Source organism: Pan troglodytes, chromosome X (assembly GCF_028858775.2).
Source record: "Pan troglodytes isolate AG18354 chromosome X, NHGRI_mPanTro3-v2.0_pri, whole genome shotgun sequence".
Classification (NCBI taxonomy): Eukaryota; Metazoa; Chordata; class Mammalia; order Primates; family Hominidae; genus Pan; species Pan troglodytes.
In genome coordinates this window covers 89,195,073-89,208,613 of record NC_072421.2, presented here as the reverse complement: position 1 = coordinate 89,208,613, position 13,541 = coordinate 89,195,073, and the positions used below count along the sequence as shown (strand labels likewise).

The window sequence follows — 13,541 nt, the reverse complement described above, 5'->3', positions numbered from 1 at the left end:
TTTCAGAGGATGTTTGGAAACACCTGGATGTCCAGGCAGAAGTCTGCTGCAGGGGTGAACCTTCATGAAGAACCTCTGCTGAGCAGCATGGAAAGGAAATGTGGGGTCAGAGCCCACACACACTGGGGCATTGCCTAGTGGAACTGTGAGAAGAGGGCCAATGTTCTTCAGACACCAGAATGGTAGACCCACCTACAGCTTTCATTGTGCACCTGGAAAAGCCACAGACACTTAGTGCCAGCTACAAAAGCAGCCAGGAGGGGGGCTATGCTCCGCAAAGCCACAGGGGTAGAGCTGCCCAAGGCCATGGGAGCCCATCCTTTGCATCAGTGGGTCCTAGATGTCAGACATGAAGTCAAAGGTAGTCATTTTGGAGCTTAAGGTTTAATGACTTCCCTATTGTATTTTGGACTTTACTATAACCTGTAACCCCTTCATTTTGGCCAATTTCTCCCATTTGAAATGGGTATATTTACCCAACACATGTACCCTGATTGTGTCTAGGAAGTAACTAATTTTCTTTTGATATTACAAGCTCATAGGCAGAAGAGACTTACCGTGTCTCATATGAGACATTGGACTTGGATTTTTGAGTTAATGCTGGAATTAAGACTTTGGGGGACTGTTGGGAAGGCATGATTGGTTTTGAAAATGTGAAAGGAACATGAGATTTGGGAGGGGCCAGGGATGGAATAATATGGTTAGGCTTTGTGCTCCCACCCAAATCTCATCTTAAATTGTAATCCCCATAATCTTCTCATGTCATGGCTGGGACCCAGTGAGAGGTAATTTAATCACAGAGGTGGTTACCCTCATGCTGTTCTCATGATAGTGAGTGAGTTCTCATGAGATCTGATGGTTTTATAAGGGGCTTTTACCCCTTTTGCTCAGCACATTTCTCTCCTGCCACCTTGTGAGGAAGAGCATGTTTGCTTCCCCTTCTGCCTTGATTATAAGTTTCCTGAGGCTTCCCCAGTCCTGTGGAACTGTGAGTCAATTAAATCTCTTTCCTTTATAAGTTACCCAGTCTCAGAGATTTCTTCACAGCAGCATGAGAATGGATTAATACAGGGAGTATAGGGATTTAGGGAAGATTATTGTTTTTCTGTGTATGAGATCATTGTGAATTTGTTTTCATAATAAAGGGAAAAGATCTGTTTTTGAGTGAGAGGTTGAAAATAAATGAAGCAAAAGTCTGAGATGAGAGAAGGGAAGAAGAATGAATCCAGTATTTTAGAAGAAAAGAGAAAAAATGTTTTCCCTGACATAAGAAATAAAATGGTGGTCGGTATAAATATACATCAATCTAAAAGTTGAAAAAGAGACCTTGAAGGAACTCATGTGATGATGTTTCCAACCCAAGCTAGATACTGATTATTTTTGATAATACTTAATTCAAGAAAAGCTAGAAATATGTTTTTTTTAAAATTATTTTAACTTTTATTTTAAGTTCAGGGATACATGTGCATGTCTGTCATACAGAAAAACTTGTATTATGGGGATTTCTTGCACAAATTATTTTTTTCACCCATGTATTAATATGCATGTATCAAACCTAGGACCCATTAGTTATATGTCCTGATCTTCTCCCTCCTTCCACACTCCACCCTCTGATAAACACCAGTGTCTGTTGTTACTCCCATGTGTCCATGTGTTCTCATCATTTAGCTCTCAGTTATAAGTGAGAACATCTGGTATTTGGTTTCTTGTTCCTGCATTAGTTTGTTAAGGGTAATGGCCTCCAGCTTCATACATGTTCCTGCAAAGGACATGATCTTGTTCTTTTTTTATGGATGCATGTTATTCTATCCATCTATGTTTTAAAATACCAGTATTAACAATTAATTTTCTAATAAAAAGGTAGTTAAATTTACCTGCACTTATCAAAATGGTGAATTGTGTTCAACATGGTTCTCAATAGTGAGAATGCTTAACTTGCAAAAAAGACCTTTATTGACAAAAATAAAGAACAAAACAAAATTTCAGGATATTTGCTCATTTTGTGTGCATGTAATTATTTCCATTGTAAAATATCTACTAAAATAAAATTTAGTTTTTTAATTCTTATATTTTTCATTTATAATAAATCTCTAAAGAGTACTGTTACTGATGATTTTTGATATTGGTTCTTGTAGTTTATGAACTTAAGAAAAAAATAGTAAAACTTCAAAGAAATACAGTTACCATGTGATATGTTTAGTTCTTAAGCATCACAGGAAACACAAGACAAAACATCCCTTTCTTTCATAAATTTTTTTGATAAATATTTCTTGAGAACTCTGTCAGCCAGAGCTGCCTTTGAAGCAATGGAGTGATAGTGCTTTATGCCAATGGAAGTAAAAATTTGTAGCTTATGAATGTGAGTACATTTTAGAGCTCAATAAAGTGATTTTCTTCTTCTGTAGTCATTTTTTAATATATTCTTATATATGTCCATTAATATACACCCCAAAAATATGTGAATATACATATTCTGTGAGTAGGAGTTTGAGGTTTAAGATAAACCTCAATGTCTAGGAATCTCAGAAGGAGAGTTGTGTTGTACTTATTGTGTAACTAGTGAAGATGGAAATCTTTTCAACAATGTGTTTATTACACATTTCAAAATGTGTTGTATATTCAGATTTCTTTTTACAGATAGAACTAACTACAGTGATGCAAGGCATAAGAACATTTCAATCAAGGATAGATAGCATAGAGGAAGGTAATCCTATGAGATTATAATGGAGCTGAAATATTTGTATTGCCTAGTGACATTGTAGGCATTGTAATGTTGAAGTGCAGTGTGTTACTCACATGTATATGGTAATATAAAAGTATAGCATAGACAATTATATATACAGAACATAATGCTTGATGATAATTATAAACAACTATGTTACTGGTTTATGTATTTACTAAACTTTTTATAATTAATTTAGAGTATACATCTTCTATTTATATACATAAAAAGTTAACTGTAAAACAAAACTCAGACAGGTCCTTCAGGAGTCATTCAAGAAGAAAACATTGTTACATTGGAAATGACAGCTCCATGTGTGTGTTATTGCTCCTAAAGTCCTTTCAGTGGGACAAGATATGGAGGTGGAAGGCAATGATATTAATGATTCTGACCCTGTGCAGGTCTAGACTAATGTGTGTGTTTGTGTCTTAGTTTTTACATAAAAAGTTTAAAAAGTAAAATATTAAAAAATTAAAAAATAAAGTCTATAAAATAGGGATATGTGTAAAATATTTTTCTACAGCTGTGCAATATGTGACTTAAGCTGTTATTACAAGAGTCAAAAAGTTACAAAATGTTTATGAAGTTAAAAAGTTACATAAGCTAATATTAATCCATTATTTAAAAAAGAAACACCTTATTCCTTTTATTTTTAGTTGCCACATAATAATTGCACATATTAATGGGATACAGAGTGATATTTCAATACATGTATACAATGTGTAATGATCAAATCAGGATAATTAATATATCCATGACTTTGAACATTAATTATTTGTTTTCACTGTGAACATTCAAAATTATCTCTTCTAGCTTTTAAGAACATACACTGAATTATTGTTAACCTTATTCACCTTATAGTGCTGTATAATGCTTATTCCACTCACCTTGCTGTAACTTTGTACCCATTAACCAACCTCCCCTTATTCTTCCCCCACACCTTTCCCAGCCTCTAATAACTGCAAATCTACTCTAAGCTTCTGTGAGGTCAATTTTATTTGTTTAGCTCCCACATATGAGTTACAACATACAGTATTAATCAGAAATAAATATTTTAAAATAAATATTGTGTAGTCTAAGAGTACAGTGTCTATACATTCTAAAGTAGGGTATAATAATATGCTAGCCCTTCACATCCATGCACCGCTCACTCACAGACTTACCTAGAGCAATCTTCTGTGCTGCAAGATTTACTCATTATAAGTGCCCTATGCAAGTATTGTTTTTTGAATCTTTTATATTATATTTTACTGTAACTTTTCTATGTTTAAATATGTTTAGATATTCAAATGCTGACCATTGTTTTCCAGTTGCCTATGCTATTCAGTACAGTAACATGCTGTACAGGTTTGTAGTCTAGAAGGATTAGGCTGTACCATATAGTCTAGTTATGTAGTAGGCTATAGTATCTAGGTTTTTGAATTACATTCTATGATGTTTGCACAACAGTGAAATTGCCTAACTATGCATCTATGTCATTAAGCAATACATGACTGTACAGTGTGCAAATGTAAACACTTCCACCACTTTGTTTCCTCTATAAGGTAAAAAATAGATGAAAATGTATTTATCTCAACTCTCAAAGCAACATATTTTCTCATTTAGTAATATAGTTTAGGTAATATATTCTCATAATGAAGAATAATCCAGTTATAGGGGTAAAACAGTGACATTATTATGGGTGAAATCTTGTGAGAGAAACAACTAAAGCAAAATTCATTTCCTCAAACAAAATTATTGAAATCTCTGTAAAAGTAAGTTATCTTGAAGACTTGAAGTCTTTTTTTTTCTCTTTATTTTATTTCAATAGTTTTGGGGGCACAGGTGGTTTTTAATTACATGACTAAGTTCTTTAGTGGTGATTTCTGAGATTTTGGTGCACTTGTTACCTCAGCAGTGCACACTCTTTACAATGTGTAGTCTTTTATCCCTCACCCTTCTGCCACCCTTCCCCTGAGTCCTCAAAGTCCATTATATCACTCTGTACCTTTGTATCCTCATATCTTAGCTCCAACTTATAAATGAGAACATATGATATTTGGTTTTCCATTTTTGAGTTACTTCACTTAGAATAATGGTTTCCAACTTCATCCATGTTGCTGGAAATGCCATTATTTCATTCCTTTTTATGGCTGAGTAGTATTCCACGGTGTATATATACCACTTTTTAAAATCCATGCATTAATTGATGGGCATTTAGGTTGGTTCCATATTTTTGCAATTGTGAATTGTGCTGCTATAAACATACGTGTGCAAGTGTTTTTTTAAAAATATATAATGACTTCCTTTGCTTTGGGAAAATACCCAGTAGTGGGATTGCTGGATTGAGTGGTAGTTGTACTTTTAGTTCTTTAAGGAATCTCCATACTGTTTTCAATAGTGGTTATACTAGTTTACATTCCCACCAGCAGCATAAAAGTGTTTCCTTTTCACCACATCCACTGCAAAGTCTATTATATTTTGATTTTTTAATTATGGCCATACCTAGAAGAGTAAGGAGATATCTCATTGTGGTTTTCATTTGCATTTCCTTGATAATTAGGGATCTTGAGTATTTTTTCATATTTTTGTTGGCCATTTGTATACCTTCTTTTGAGAATTGTCTATTCATGTTCTTTGCCCAGTTTTTGATGGGATTATTTTTTTTTCTTGCTGATTTGTGAAGAATGTCGCTGGTACTTTGATAGGGATTGCATTGAATCTGCAGATTGCTTAGGGTCATATGGACATTTTAACATTTTTGATTCTTCCAATACATGAACATGGAATATCTTTCCAGTTTTTGGTGTCCTCTACAATTTCTTTTGTCAGTGTTTTATAGTTTTCATTATGAAGATCTTTCACTTTGGTTAAATAAATTCCTAGCTATTTAATTTTATTTCTGGCTATTGTAAATGGGATTATACTTAAAACCCTTTTTTGATTTCACAATGTTACCATATAAAAATGCTACTGATTTTTGTATGTTGATTTTGTGTTCTGCAACTTTATAGAATTTGCTTATGAGTTCTAATAGTGTTTTTCATGGAGTCTTAAGGTTTTTCCAAATACAAGATCATATCATCTGCAAACTTGGATTACCTGACTTCTTCCTTTCCAATTTGGAGGCCCTTTATATGTTTCTCTCATCTGATTGCTCTAGATAAGAATTCCAGTACTATGCTGAATAACAGTGGTGACAAAGGGCATCCTTGCAGTGTTCCAGATCTTAGAGGAAAGATTTTCAGTTTCTCCATTTTTAGTATAATACTAGCTGTGGGTCTGTCATATATGGGTTTTATTATACTGAGGTATGTTCCTTTTATACCCAGTTGTTTAGGGTGTTTATCATGAAGGGATGTTGAATTTTACAAAATGTTTTTTTTAGCATCAATTGAAATAATTAATAAACTTTTTGTTTTTCATTCTGTTGATATATCACATGGATTGATTTTCATAGGTTGACCCATCCTTGCATTCCTGAAATAAATCCCACTTGGTCATGATGACTGATAGTTTCAATGTGTTGTTTAAACCAGTTTGCTAGTATTTTGTTAAGGATTTTTTCATCAATCTTCATCAGATATATTGGCTTTGGTTTTCTTTGTCTGGTTTTGGTATCAACGTAATACTGACCTCATAGGATGAGTTTGAATGTGCTTCCTTCTTCTCTATTCTCTTGGAATAGTTTGAGTAGGATTGGTATTAGTTCTTTAAATGTTTAGAATTCAGCAGTGAATCTATCAGATTCTGGACTTTTATTTATTGGAAAATGTTTTATTACAGCTTTATTCTTGTTACTTTTTATTGGTCTGCTCAGATTTTGAGTTTCCTTAAGGTTAAATTTTGTTAGGTTGTATGTGTTTAGAAATTTGTCCATTTCCTATGGATTTTTCAATTTATTGGTATATAGTTGCTCCTAGGAGCCACTAATGAACTTTTGAATTTCATCAATATCCATTGTAATGTCTCTTTTTCAACTCTGATTTTATTTACTTGTGACTTCTCTCCTTTTTTCTTAATCTGGCTAAACATTTGTTAATTTTGCTTAACTTTTCAAAAGAAAACAACTTTCTGTTTTATTTGTCTTTTATATTATTTTCTTTATTTCTGTTGCATTTATTTCCGCTCTAATCTTTATTATTTTCTTTCTCCTACTAATTTTGAGTTCAGTTTATTCTTGCTTTTCTAGTTCTTTAAGATGCATTGTTAGGTTGTTTGTTTGGTTTTCCTTCTTTTTAAATGTAGGCACTTATAGCTATAAACTTCCACCTTAGTACTGCTTTTTCTGTATCCCATAGGCTTTTGTATATTGTGTGTCCATTATCATTTACTTCAGAAAAATTTTCAATTTCCTTCTTAATTTCTTAATTGACCCACTGGTGATTCAGGAGGATGTTGTTTACTTTCCATCTGTTTCTATGGCTTCCAAAATTCCTCTTGTTATTAATTACTTGTTTTACTGCATTGTGGTCAGAGAAGATTTTTGACATTATTTCCATCATTCGAATGTTTTACTTGTTTTGTGACTTAATATATGGTCTGTCCTTGAGAATGATCCATGTGCTGAGGAAAAGAATGTGTATTCTGCAGCTCTTGGATGAAATATTCTGTAAATATCTATTAGATCCATTTTGTCTATAGTGCAGATTAAGTCTGATGTTTATTTGTTTACTTTCGGTCTAGAAGATCTTTTCAATGCTGAAAGTGGGGTGTTGAAGCCTCCAGCTATCACTGCATTCGGGCCCATCTATGTAATGAATGCGAATAATATTTGCTTTATTTTTCTGGGTGCTGCAGTGTTAGGTGCATATATGTTTAAAAAATGTGTTTCTTGTATACAACAGATCAATGGGTCTTTTTTGTCCTCAGTCAGCCACTCTGTGTCTTTTGATTGGAGAGTTTATTCCATTTATATTCAATGTTATTATTGGTGAGTAAGGACTAACTCTTACTGCATTGTTCATTTGTTTTCTTGTTGTTTTGTGATCTTCTTTTTGTTCTTTCCTTCCTTCTTGTCTTCTTTTCATTGAAGGTAATTTTCCCTGGTGATATGATTTAGTTCCTTGTTTTTTATTTTGTGTGTATATGTTGTATGTTTTCTGGTTTGCAGTTACCATAAGGCTTGCAAATACTATCTTATAACCCATTATTTTAAGCTGTTAACAACTTCACCCTGTTTGCAAAGGCAAACAAAAAGAAAACTAATAAGGACCCTACACTACCTTTGTCATTCTGCTTTTTTACTTTTTATTGTTTCTATTTACAATCTTATTGTATTGTCAAGGTCATAAAAAGGTTGAAGTTTTTATTTTTTATTGGTTCATCATTTAGTCTTTCTATTTAGGATAGAAGTAGTTTACACATCACAGTTACAGTGTTAAATTAGTCTGTGTTTTTCTGTGTACTTCCTGTTTGTTACCAGTAAGTTTTGTACTTTTAGATGTATCTTATTGCTTGTCATCAACTTTCTCTTTCTGAATGAAGTACACTCTAGCATTTCTTGTGTGACAGGTCTGGTGTTTATAAAGTCCCTCAGAAGCTTTTGTTTGCCTGGGAAAGACCTTATTTCTCTTTCATGTTTGAAGGATACTTTAGCTACGTATGGTATGCTAGAGTAAATTTTTTTTTCAGCATGTTAAATATGTCTTGCCACTCTCTCCTGGCCTCTATAAAGTTTCCACTAAAAAGTCTTCTGTCAGACATATTGCAGCTTTATTGTATTAAAGATGTTATTATTTCTTTACTTTCTCTTGTTTTTTTTTGTTGTTGTTTGTTATGGATCTTGTATTAGTCCGTTTTCACACTGCTGTAAAGAACTACTTGAAACTGGGTAATTTATTAAACAAAAATGTTCAATTGACTCACAGTTCCACAGGCTTAATGGGAAGCATAACTGGGAAGCCTCAAGAAACTTACAATCATGGTGGAAGATTAAGGGGAAGCAATGCACATTTTCCCATGATGGAGCAGGAGAGAGTGAGAGAGTAAAGGGGAAGGTGCTGCACACTTTTAAACCATCAGATGTCATGAGAACTCACTCACTATCATAAGAACAGCAAGGGAAAAATCTGCCCTGATGATCCAAAAACTTCCCACCTGGCCCCTCCTCCAACTCAGTTGAGATTTGGGCAGTGACGCAAATCCAAAACACATCAGATCCTTTCTTTATCTTTGAACTTTGAAAGTTGATTATTAAATCCCTTGAGGTAGTCTTCTTTGGATTAAATCTGCTTGGTGTTCTATATTCTTCTTGTATTTGGCTATTGATATCTTTCTCTAGGTTTGACAAGTTCTCTGTTTTTATCTAGTTTAATAAACTTTCTACCTCTCTCTCTTTCTCTATCTCCTCTTTAAGGCCAATAACTCTTAGATTTGCCCTTTTGAGGCTATTTGCTAGATCTTGTATGCATGTTTCATTGTTTTTATTTTATTTTTTCTGTTTTTGCTTCTGACTGTTTTCAAATGACCTGTCTTCAAGCTCATTAATTCTTTCTTCTGCTGGATCTTTTCTGTTTTTAAAAGATTCTGATGCATTCTTCAGTATGACAATCACTTTTTTCCACTCCAGAATTTCTGCTTGATGCTTTTTAATTATTTCCATCATCTCTTTGTTAAATGTATCTAATAGAATTCTGAATTTCTTCTCTGTGTTATCTTGAATTTCTTTGCATTTCCTCAAAGCAGCTATTTTGAATTCTTTGTCTGAAAAGTCACATATCTCTGTTTCTCCAGGATTGGTCACTGGTGACTTATTTAATTCATTTGGTGAGGTCATGTTTTTCTGGATGGTTTTGATACTTGTAGATGTTCATCTGTGTCTGGGAATTGAAGAATTCAGTATTTATTGTAGTCTTCTCAGTTTGGGCTTGTTTGTACTCATTCTTCTTGGGAAGACTTTCCAGATATTTGAAATGACTTGAGGTTTGTGATCTAAACTGTATCTACTTTAGGGGGCTCCTGAAACCCAGTAATATGGTGGTTCTTCCAGACTCATAGAGGCATCTCCTTGATGGTCTTAGGCAAGACACAGGATAATTCTCTGGATTACTAGGCAGAGACTCTTCTCTTCCATTACATTTCTCAGGAAAACTAAGTCTCTTTCTCTTTTCTGAGCCATATGGAGCTGGGGATGGAGTGACACAAACACCTTTGTGGCCACCACCACTGGTACCGCACTGGGTCAGACCTGAAGCCAGGACAGCACTGGGTCTTACCCAAGGCCTGCTATAACCACTCTCTGGCTACTGCCTAGGTTCACTGAACCCCTGGGCCTGTATAATCAGCAGATCACAAAACCAGCCAGGCCTGTGTCCTTCCCTTCAGGGCAGCATGTTTACCCCATGCCTCAGGCAGGCCCAGAGTTGCCATTTGGGAGCCATGTACTGAAGTATTATAAGTCCATCTAGTGTTCAATTGTATTGCAGCTGGACTAGAACTCAAATCACAAGATGCAGTCCCTCCAACTCTTTCTTCCATTTTCAAAAGCATAGGATCCTCACCCCATCACCTCTGCTACCACAAGCCCAAAAGGAGGACTGTCAAACTGGGAAGCCTCAAGAAACTTACAATCATGGTGGAAGATTAAGGGGAAGCAATGCACATTTTCCCATGATGGAGCAGGAGAGAGTGCCTGCTTAAGGCTGAAGAGCTCTTTACCACCTATGCCTGCTTAAGGCTGAAGAGATCTTTAGTCAGCTTGCGGTGAATGCTGCCTGGCCTGTAACTCTCCTTTCAGTGCAGTGGGCTCCCCTCTGGCCCAGGGAACATCCCCAAATGCCATTCAAGTGCCACATCCTGGAATTGCAGACCTCAAGATCCCACTTGGTTCTCTATTCCACTGTGGCTGAGATAATACCTAATGTGCAAAACAAAGTCTCATTTACTTTACCCACTGCTTTTCTCAAGTGAAAGGAGTCACACCTCATTTTGGCACATGCTGAGTCTTACCTGAAGCCAGACAGTCTCAGCTGCTCACCCAATGCAATCAATGTGGTACCTGGGTATTACTGCTGGATACTCAGGGACCAAGGGCTCTTCAGGGAGCAGGTGGTATATCCTTCCAGGACTGGGTCCTTCCCTTAAAGGCAGCAGGTTCCCTTTTGGCCCAGTTTATGTCTAGAAATGTCTCCCAGGATCCTTGGAATGGGGGCCTCAAACCTCTGACCAGTGCCCTATCCTGCTGTGGCTGAGCTGGTATCCAAAGTCCAAGACAAAGTCTTCACCACTCTTTCATCTTCTCTCTTCAAGCAGAGGGAAGGAGTCTCTTTTGGAACCATGATCTATGTAGTCTGAGGCTAGGGGATGAGTGATACTAGCTCCTTTAGCTCCCCTAGCTGGATTCTCAATAGGTCATATACTCCCCAGTCCACTGGCTTGTGGTCAAGTTCAGCACTAAGACTCACCTAGGAGTTGCAGTCTTTGTGGCTTAGACTCACTTTCAAGCTTATTTAAGGCCCCAGAGTACTTTGTCCCACTGTGTCAAGGCTTCCAGGAACTCAAGTTCTGACTGCTGGGATCAGCAATCACCCTTTGGCTAGAGCTGCTTTAAATATTTCCTTCACGTGTGGATGTCAGCTGAGTTTTTTTCTAGTTTTCTGCTATAAGAGGTCTGCACTAAGTTCAATGCCTCACAATTGCTGCACTATTCCTCTCCTCAGTACACAGAAATGTTCTCCACACCAGGCTGCCACTGCTGGGGGATGGGATAGCAGTGGCACTGGTGATTCAAGATTACCTTTTCAGTGCCTCTTTCAGTGACAGAAAATTAAAACTAGGTACTATGAGTGCTTACTTGATTTTTGGTCCTTATGAAGGTGTTTTCTTGGTGTAGACAATTGTAAAATTGGTGTCCTTGGGGACGATCAGTGGGGCCTTCCATTTTGCCATCTTGCTCTGTCCCCTTTTGATGTTGCTTTTCATTAATTACACCTTTAGCAAGAGAGTTCAATAGAAGAGACTTTTCATACCTGGTCTACTCTTCTTTTACTGAATAGAGTCTCCCTATTTAAGTCATTTAGTTTTGCATATCTCAGTTTTTCCATTTGTGAAATGGAGAGAAACATATTGAATATGTATCACTAGGTAACTGCAATAAAAGTAAGGTGTTTGAAAATAGAATACTTTAAATGAATATATAGACAGCATTATTTACCATTCTCACACTAGTTTTTGTTTACCACTAATTAGGATCATATATATGAAATATCTTTTTACAACTATAAAATATTTTTCATTCACTGTTGCTGCACATTGAAGGATTTAGATACTTAGTGAAGTATCTAAAATCATCAAATTCATAGAATCAGAAAGTTGAACCATGATCACCAGAGCCTGGTTTGTCCCTGACTATGCATAAACGTATTCAAGTAAAAATATACCTACTGTTTCTTATTTCAACGAGTAAGGATAGAATAGCAATGGCTTGAAGTAGACTAGGTATTTTTTGTCACCCACAGAAATCTCAGAATATGCATATGTGGATTTATTTGTTTGCTTATATTTTAAGGAGCTATAGCCTTTTGAGATATGCATAGTGTGTCACTGAGAGATATTTAATAGCTGTGAAAGCCAGCTTGTTGAGAAAATATAACAAGTATTAGATACAAAGCATTTTTTAGATATTATTTTATATATGTATGAGTATAGTATATGCATGTGTGTATATGTGTATCTGTATATTTTACTGATTGGCAGTAACTCATCGATATGCAACATAAGATCAAAAAACAAAGAACATAGGGCAGAAAGGTGAGGTATTTCATTAGTTAATAGAAGAATTTGAGGATTTCTGAGTTTCTTTCTAGCCCATGATTTTAAAATGATAGTAATAATGATAATAATAACAAAAATAACTGTACTCATTAGGTATTTACTGCATGTTAGGCATGTCATATTTTATATTTTATCAAGTCACAATAACCTTGTTTGTTTGATATTATTACCCTTGTTAGGCAAATGACAGAAATTGAGGCTCAGACAGGTTTAATAATTTGCTGAAGTCTACACAGTAAGTATTGAAACAAAATGAGTTTAACTTGTGCTTCTTTATGACCTAATTTTAAAATATTTAGATATAACTTACATGCCACAACATTTACCCTTTAAAAGTGTACAATTCACTAGTTTTTACTGTATTCACAAAGTTGTAAATTTATCACAACCGATATGACTAGGCTTTGTGTCCCCACCCAAATGTCATCTTGAATTGTGATTCAAATCAGGACTTGAGCCCTGTGTCACAGCTGCTCCAGCTATGGCTAAAAGGGGCCAAGGTACAGCTCAGGCCATTGCTTCAGAGGGTGCAAGCCCTAAGCCTTGGCAGTTTTCACGTGTTGTTGGTTCTGTGGGTGCATGGAAGACAATAATTGAGGTTTGGAACCTCCACCTAAATTTCAGAGGATGTATGGAAATGTCTGGATGTCCAGGCACAGGTGTGCTTCAGGGGCAGAGCCCTCATTGAGAAACTCTGCTAGGGCACTGCAGAAGGGAAATATGGGGTGGAAGCCCCCACACAGAGTCATCACTGGGTCACTGATTAGTGAAGCTATGAGAAGAAGGCCACCATCCTCCAGACCCCAGAATGGTAGATCCACGGACAGCTTGCACCATACGCCTGGAAAAGCCATAGACATTCAATACCAGACCATGAAAGCAGCCAGGAGGGGGGCTGTACCCTGCAAAGCCACAGGAATGGAGCTGCCCAAGGCACTGGGAGCCCACCTCTTGCATCAGCATGACCTGAATGTGAGACACGGAGCCAAAGGAGATCATTTTGGAGCTTTGAGATTTCACTGCCCTACTGGATTTCAGACTTTCATGGGGCCTGTAGTGCCTGCAC

General features: G+C 36.1%; 1 pseudogene; it reads left to right on the top strand.

Annotated features, from left to right (window-relative positions):
• Positions 1 to 267: 267 nt before the first annotated feature.
• Positions 268 to 13,541, top strand: part of LOC100612073 (SERPINE1 mRNA-binding protein 1-like) — a 52,952-nt pseudogene continuing 39,678 nt past the window's right edge.